Source organism: Protopterus annectens, chromosome 2.part0 (genome assembly GCF_019279795.1).
Source record: "Protopterus annectens isolate FY-2018-M chromosome 2.part0, PAN1.0, whole genome shotgun sequence".
NCBI lineage: Eukaryota > Metazoa > Chordata > Ceratodontiformes > Protopteridae > Protopterus > Protopterus annectens.
The window spans coordinates 645458544-645467222 of NC_056728.1; the positions used below are offsets into that span (position 1 = coordinate 645458544).

The 8679-nt window shown below is 43.5% G+C and overlaps 1 protein-coding gene across 1 annotated transcript in view; it reads left to right on the top strand.

Moving 5' to 3' along the window:
- LOC122792769 (WD40 repeat-containing protein SMU1-like) overlaps positions 1-8679 on the top strand; it is a 181644-nt gene that overhangs the window by 66826 nt on the left and 106139 nt on the right. The gene's annotated exons all lie outside the window — the stretch shown is intronic.

Consider the following 8679-nt stretch of genomic DNA (forward strand, 5'->3'; position numbering starts at 1 on the left):
TCACCTTGTAGATTCAAAACTTTCTCCATGCAATTGCCATCCACACCCTCAACATGGCAGTGGTTTGGTACATCAACAAGCAGGGGTGGACCCATTCCTATCCCGCATGTTGGGAAGCTGTGAGAGTTTGGGAGTGGGCCTTTGCATTCATAGGTAGGTACTAGGCTATCGGCCCGAGGGCCTACGTAAGCCTAGCTAGCAAGGTTCCTTGGCTTAAGCCACACAAGAATTTTTTTTCCTGTGCCCCTGTCGAGCAGAGCCACCGAAGTGATCCCCGGGGTGTATTTCCTATTTCCCATCCACTTATCAAGAATTTTCTTGAAGAGTGCTAATGAGGAACTTTGCTTGGCATATAGATGGGTAGCTTGTTCCAGAATATGGGAAGTCTCTGTGACAGGAATCTATCCCAATAGCATGTCCTGTTTATTGTGGAGACCAGGTTTAGGTCCCTAGAGCATGTAACTCGGGGGAGGGGGGGTTGGGATTTCTTTAGGTGTAGCATGTCCAACAGCTCTGGGTTTGACATAGCTTTATATGTTAGGCAGAGATCACCTCGGAGTAGGCGTTATGCTATGGAGTAAAGCTGGAGTTTTTTGAGACAGTCAGTGTTAGGGCATCTTTTTGAGACCAGTAATCCTCTTTGCGAGTAACTTCTGTGGCCTTTCCAGCTGCAGCAGATGTCTTGTGAGGTACATCCCAAAAGGGGCGTTGTACTCTATAATGGGTCTAATGAGCCTCTGGTAGAGGGAAACATTGACCTCTTTTTTTCCTAGATGAAAACCCTTTTGTGATGAGGTTTGCCACGTAGGATTTCTTGACAACTGTGGCGATGTGATTATCAAAGGAGAGACTACTGTCCACCTGGGTCTCCAGGTCTCTTATTACACATTCGGCGTTAAGTAGACTGCCGCCTGTGTGGTAGTTCATGGGTACAGAGTTTTTACCAAAGGGGATGACAATGCACTGTTTGGTATTGAGCTTGAGGCCATTGCTCTGACACCAGGCATCTGTCTCAGTGAGGCCCTTCTGTAGGATGTCCACGTCATTTGGGGACTCAACTATGGCTCCTAGTTTGCAGTCATCTGCAAACTTAGTTAGCCAAAGGCCTTGTGTGTTAGCCTGTACTTCAGAGAAGTAGATACCAAACAGGAGAGGTCCCAGGACTGAACCCTGTGGTGCTCCACTTGTCACTAGTTTGAAGTTAGATTTGGAGTCTGCAACTTTTACAGTGTGAGTTCTGTCAGTGAGCTAATTGGCAACCCATCTTGTGACGTAGGGATTTATACCTAGTTTAGTGCACTTGGCTACAACTCCAGAATGGAGGATGGTGTCGAAAGCCTTGGCGAGGTCAAGATAGGCTGTGTGAATCACCTTACCCTCATCTACAGCTTTGGTGACCGCTTCAAAGAAGTCGATCAGGTTCAGGAGACATGATCTGCCTTTCACAAATCCGAACTGGGTGTGGTCCAGAGTTTGGAGGTTACCTATGTCTTTGTTTGAGTTCCATGATGATACTTTCCATGGCCTTACAGACCAGGCTCATCAGGCTAATAAGGTGATAGTTCCTGGGATCAATGGTGGCTCCCCCTTTATGGAGTGGGATAACTGTTGCTATGCGCCATTCAGTGGGCACAAAGCCTGATGTGAGACTGATTGAACATGGTGCTTAGGTGGGGAGCCAGTTCGTTCTGAAGTTCGTGTAAAACGCAGCCTGGGATGTTGTCCGGTCACATGGATGCTGTGTTTTTGGCTTTAGAGTGTGCAGCTTTTACCTGCATAGTTGTGATTACAGGGACTCTGCATTCTTCCTGTATAGATATGGGCACTTTAGGGGGTGAGAGGGGGGTAAAGTTAGCACTGAACCTGTCTGCCAGGACATGGGTAATATCAGTTGGTTCTGTAATTTTCATGCTGTTGTGCTATAACTCAGAGCAGATCTGGATGTTGCTATTGAGATTCTTGACATAGCTATAGAATGCTTTGTGGTTGTCCCAAGAATTGGTGGCGATTTTGTTTTCGTAGCTAGCTTTGGAGGATCTTATAAGGGATCTCAGCTTCTTACTGAGGCTGACCAGGGAACTTCTCCATTTTAAGGAGTGCATCGAGGAAGTATATTTTGAGGTTTAGACTTCTAGCATTGAGTAGCATTACACTCAGTTTTTGCTTGCCTGTTCCTGTTACGGTGGTGAATTTGTCATTTGAGCCTTGCCTAAAAAAGGCACTATAGGGGCAGCAAGAGCCTTAGCCAGTATCCGGGATCCCAGGGGTGACAGGTGCAGGCCATCTCTGGCAAAGCATCATGGTCTGTCGACCATGTTGTCCCAGGCAGGCAGATACTGGATTCCCTTAGAATGACACCAGAAGCTTAGCCAGTTGTTGAAGTCTATCATTTTGTCCATGTACTGCGGTATCATTCTGGATACTGCGGTGGTGGTGCTGCGATAGCGTTGTCGCCTCACAGTAAGACGTTGTCCTGTTCAATTCTCAGCTAAAGCGTCTTCTGTGTGGAGACGTGTGTGTGGGCATACCTTCGTTGAAGGTTGTGCATCAGAGCTGGCAACTCGGCATGTAAAAATCTACTGCCAATCATTAGCAGACCGGAGTTCCTCTGTGGCGACCCCTAACTGGGAAAAGCCGAAAGACACAACAACAACTGCGGTATCATTCTGGGCTATGGCAGGATGCTGCTCGGGGATAGGGTCATACCTGCCTGGGCTACAAGATCGGAGAGCTCTTCCATGTCTCTCTTCATGTAGTCCAGGGAGGTAGATCTTGGGTCATTCACACCAACATGGACAATGACAGAGTCATATTTGTACTTGTTGTGGAGTGACCTGAGTTCGTGGGTTATGTGGCAGATCCTGGCACCTGACAGTAACCACCTCCTTGTTTAGCCTGGTGAGTGGGACATCAGTGTGCCTGACTATAGCGTCACCTATGACTAGTGTGTTGGGTACGTTGTTTTACCTTATGGGCTGTGGTTGAGTGGCACACTGAGTCTGTGGGCAATGTGTCATTTGGGTTGTGTTGGGAGTGGAGGTTGCTTGCATTTTTGCTTTGGAGGTCTCTGTTGCTTGAGCAGATTATAATCGAGAGCCTTTGCGAATGTTTGTGTTTCTATGTGTGGATTTTGGTGGTGTAGATTTAGTGGGGACTATGTGAGGAGTGTGGGGTGGTGCAAGTGTTTACCTTCTCCTCTTGACTGTCAAGTTCAGTCTTGGTTGGAGAGAGCTTTACCTCCAGTTTGGCTAGATAAATGCATCTCTCACAGGTTGTGGTGTTTGGTGGTAGGAGGAGAAGGGTTATCTGTGTACGTGACACAATTGCTACATTGCCCCAAGATGCCCAGATTTATCAGAAAGACAGGAGAGAATACTGAGAGCTGACCCTTGGACATGCCTGAATAAAAAAACTACTTTCCTCTAGACAAGTGAGGAAAGTGAGTTTAAGCGCTGTTTTTCTCTATGCAAGTGAGGAAAGTAAGTACAAAAAATGTTTTCCTCTAGGTAAAGAGGAAGGTTGAGTGCTGTAGTAATTTGTAGCTTATTTAGTGCTAACAAGTTCTGAGCACGAATAAGCAAATTCAAGTGCTAAGATTAAGAATCTGTACCTGGATCTTGTGGTAGATAGGCCACCTAGTGCTTATCACTCCCACTGATAAGCTAGAATGCTTCCCTCCAACACGGAAAGGCTTGGTGGGGGGGGCTCAGAAGCTTACAAACAGTCCTGGATACAGCAAATCTGTATCTGGACTAGACTAGTTACAGGAAAGGTGGGAAACGAGTACAAACGTGGACTTTTAAACCAGAAAGTTGAAAGAAATGGAAAACCTGCCCAAACGTCCAATAAACCACAATTTCCGGGCCAGAAACCACTCTTATGGTAGATAGGCTACGTAGTGCTTACCACTCCCACTGATAAGCTAGAAGGCCCTAAAGCCTTTCTGTGTTGGAGGGAAGCCTTCTAGCTTTGTGATATTTCATATCCAGACTAGTTAAAGTACATGAGTTCCAGTGGATCATACATGTGCAACTCTGCATAAGCAGGTTCTCGTACCATATCCTCGCAACCTATAGGTCCCATCCATGTCCCAGGAAACCTATACTACCTATCTCAATGTGTTAGTCTCACTATTCAACCCAGTATGATATTCATGGGGATTCTCAACTATCCCTCTGTAGATTGAGAATCCTACACCACTTCTAATGTACACACCCTGAGATTCCTAAACTTTAATATCAACATCCTGGAACAGTTGGTCCATTTTCCTGCTGGGGTACAAACATCGTTGAAATTGTACTTATGAACACGGGGGAGTGATGTTCATCACCGAATGTAATGTTTTTGCGTGTCAGATCTGACAATAAGGCAATTTTGCTTGAAAAACAAATTAGGGACACTGCAAAACCAAAAACCTTTAGGAACTATTCCAAGGCTACCCTTTCTCTACTAAGTGACACCTTTGCTAAATTTCAAGCACCCCCAAACCCAGTAAACACCACAACACATGCTGAGCTGTTTACAAAATGTCTGTATAGTCTTATTGATAGCCGTATAGAGGGGGCTGTGCCCACTCGTATTAAGAATAAGACAAATTCAAAAGAGCCACCCAATTTCAATTGGTTATACAACAAAAGAAAAAAAATGTTGGCCAACCGTAAGAGGAACAAAGTCATGCATACCAAAACCTCCCTGACCAATCTTAAACGGGCAGCTGAGAGGGTTAATTAATACTTCAGAGGCTAAATTTGAAAGAAAAATAGCTTCTCTGGCAAATGACAACCACAAAGCTTTCTACAGCTATGTCAGTAACCTCCGGGGGAAATGTGCAACAATGCACAGAATTTAATGTAAATGGCGTCACCCACACTGAAGTGGAGGCCATTACTAACGTTTGGCTAACAGTTTCAGCTCAAATTTCTTCCTTCTTATAGTCCATAGCAAATACTGCATATCCTCTCAACCATTACTAAGGAAAAGGTCATTAATGCACTTTCCAAGACCTAAAACACTGTATCAGTGGGCCTTGATAACATCCCAGGATGCTTACTAAATAGCACGAAACATGACCTCTCTGGTCCAGTTGAATCATTTTTCAGCTGGAGCCTACAGTTAGGTTTTGTGCCCAAGGAATGGAAGATGTTTACAGTCTTTCCTTGTAACTACAGGCCAATAAGTCTGACTAGCCTCATATGCAAGGCCACTGAAAGAATCCTCATGGACACGACAAACCAGACAGGTAACTAGCAAACTGTGGACCCTTCACAGTTCGTCTTTGTTAAAGGAAGGTCATGCCTATTAAATGTGCTGGACTTCTTGGAGGAGGGTCATCAAAGCAATGGATGAAGACAGGATTCTGCTCAGTTTGGCTCAATCTGCCTAAGGCTTTTGATGCAATACACCCCACATGGACATTATAGAGAAGCTCACTAATTTCGGTATAAAACCCTTTTATCACCTGCTGAATAGACAGCTGGCTCACTGATGGGATCCAGGAGGTCAAAATAGGTGAGGCCACCTCCATCAAGAGGCCATTCACTAGTGGAGTCTCCTGGGGCTCGGTATTGGGCCTGTTCCTTTTTGGCATCTATTTCTCTGAAATGGAAGCAAATGCTGAAGGCTTATGGCTGACTAAGTTTGCAGATGATTGCAAGCTTAGGGGATGTCATCAACTCCCCTGCAGACATTGGCATTCTTCAAGAAGGCCCATCTCTGACTAACAAATGGTCCCAAAGCCATGGTCTCAAAACTCTGTGCTAAGAAATGCAAAATTGTACCCTTTGGGAAGTCAACCATCCAAGCTAATTACCATGTTGATAATATGTCCTTAAGATTTGACCCAGTATTTGGTGATCTGGATATGCTTGAAGACATTAGCCTTACTTTTGACCACAATGTGACCACAGTGGTGATGGAGGAAATCTTTTTTATGTCATGCAACTTAGAAGTAAAGGCATGGCATCTAGGTCCAAAGAGGTCATTATCCCACTGTTCTCTGTCCTTATCAGGCCAGTCATAGAGTACAATGTTTTTTTCTGTATGTACCTGACAAGGCATATGCAACAACTGGAGCGACCTCAGAGGTTCTTGCAAAAAGAATACAAGGCATAACAAACCTGCCTTACAGCCCTTTCCCTCTACTCAGTCTCCTATAACTTGCTGAGAGGTGATCTATACCTGGCTTATAAGGCATCCACAAACCTCACACGTGTCAATCTCCTGCATATTCATAAATCAAACTGTACCAGAAATACAGGGTCTAGGGACCTATATTTTGTCTGTGACTTAAATAAAACATACTGGAGAGACAAATCTGTATCCCTGAGACTGCCCCTTCTATGGAACAGGCTTCCCATCCATGTAAAGCTGAGTTAATCTGTTACCCAGTTTAAGTGCAACCTAGATCTGTTACTGGGGGAATAGGAAATTTACACCAGGCCTGGCCCCCTTGTCACGTATGGACACAAAAGTAGCTTAAAAATGCCTGGCACTCAATGTCCTATCCTATTAGGATGCATGACGTTATTTTTTCAGGAAAAGTTGACTAGGCTTTGAAAGTCTCCTGGGATGTTAGTCTAGTAACAGTGCATCCATGGCCATGCCATTTCTTCAACAGACAAGCTGCTCCATCATCTATTGATCCTCATAAGTGCTCCCTTCACCTCTGTGACTAGAACACTGTTCAGGGAAGCCTTGTTGGCAACTTGTTTGCATTCCCAACCAAATTCAAATGCATTTAACTTCTTTACATATATGTACACATGTATAGATGTGTATGTATGAAATGGGCATAGCAAACTGAGCAGATTGCTAGTTACTTGTGCATCAGATGTGTTTGTTTGTATGGGAGAGAGCAAGTGTAGGCCACCTAGACCTTGAATTCAGTCTTTGATCTCTCTTCTTTCACAGCCTTCGGAGAGTCTCACTGGCAGCCACTTTTTTTCTCTTGCCATAAAGTCAGACCTGCTGTGGAAGAGGTCTGTGCAGTTAACTTCCCTGTATTTTAGCAAAAGAATAGAAAATCAGAAAATATATTCAGAAATGGGTGAGAAACAAGAACAACAAGTTCAGAAAAAAATATTAAGTGTAAAGATTCCATTAGCCTATAAAACATGAAAAAAAATTCAAATGCTTTTAAATGTTCAACGAATACCCATAACTCTGCCACAGCTTAACATTTTGAACTAAAATATTCAACAGATGTCACTACTTTCTGAAGTATAACACTGAGTTTGTGTAGCTTTGATCCAAAATGTGAGTTATGAAAATAACTGCAAAGCATGTACATATGGAACTGCGTAACTATGTACAACAGTTTGACTGGGGAAGGATTTTTAAAATAACTCCTCTGAAAACTTTATACCTGATTGTCCTACAGTTAAAAGAGAACCGTACCCACAGACTGAAAAACAAAAAACAGTTTTACTACATCATGAATTTAAGTACACTTTTATCTGTTCTTTTGCATATAGTACTGCATTTAATTTATTGTGTTTTTCACTGAATATTAACTCAACTGAAGTTGTGGCTGTCTCTCTACAGAGTACTTTTTAGAATTTCTGTGTAGCCATTGATAGCAGTGGGGGGTAGTTTCAGCTCATCACTGATATTCTGTCTTGCCTTGTATAAGTGGTACAGTTTGAGTTATCTCTGCTTAATATCAGAGCTTTGGCTGGCTAACATCTAACTGAAATCAGCTGGACGTATGACACTTATCTGCTCTTTTGCATATAGTACTGTGTTTAATTTATTTGTGTTTTTCACTGAATATTAACTCAACTGAAGTTGTGGCTGTCTCTCTACAGTTAGTTCCCCACCCACCCTCCCTGCCTGTACTTGTTTTGGTGTTAATGTTGGTGGCTTTGAAATTACCCACCCCTCTTGTAGATTTGTATTTGGATACTCCTGGGCCCATCTCATTTGCTCACTCAACTGAGTGCAATGAGATCCTATTCTGATTTCAGGCACTCCTACTGTGTACAAAGAGAGCATTTGGGAAGGACAACCCCTGTAGCCTCTTAATCCTGCTCTGTTCCCTCCCTCAAAAAAAAAAATATATATATATTTTATTCGGCTGCTCTTACTGTAACTGTCTTAGTTGCTCTTCTGCATGCTGTTATCTGTTCAATCGCTCTTACTCTGCACTTATTACTGCTTGTTAGTAGCCTTATAATTTACTGCCTTCTGCACTTGTTTTTTAGTCATTTGTTCATTTAATTGCATTTATTTGAACTGTATTTGCCGTAGTGTTGCTACACACCCTGGTGTGCTGGCCTGCACTGCAATTTGAATTGTATTTACTGCTGTTTTAGTTGCTTTTCTGTAACCAAAAAAAAAAAATTCTAAGCTTGTTTCCTGCCTTTCCTGTAACTAGTCAAGTCCAGATACAGACTTGCTGTATCCAGGACTGTGTTGGTAAGCTTCTGAGCCCCCCCAAGTCTTTCAGTGTTGGAGGGAAGCCTTCTAGCTTATCAGTGGGAGTGGTAAGCATCAGGTAGCCTATCTACCACAAGAGGAGTGGTCCCTGGCCCAGAAATTGTAGCTGTTGGCTGTTTGAGCAGTTTTTTTCCATCTCTTTCAACTTTCTTGTTTGAAAACCGCACTTGTGCCTGTTTCCCGCCTTTCCTATAACTAGCGTAGTCCGGTTACAGAGTTGCTGTATCCAGGATTTTTGGGTTT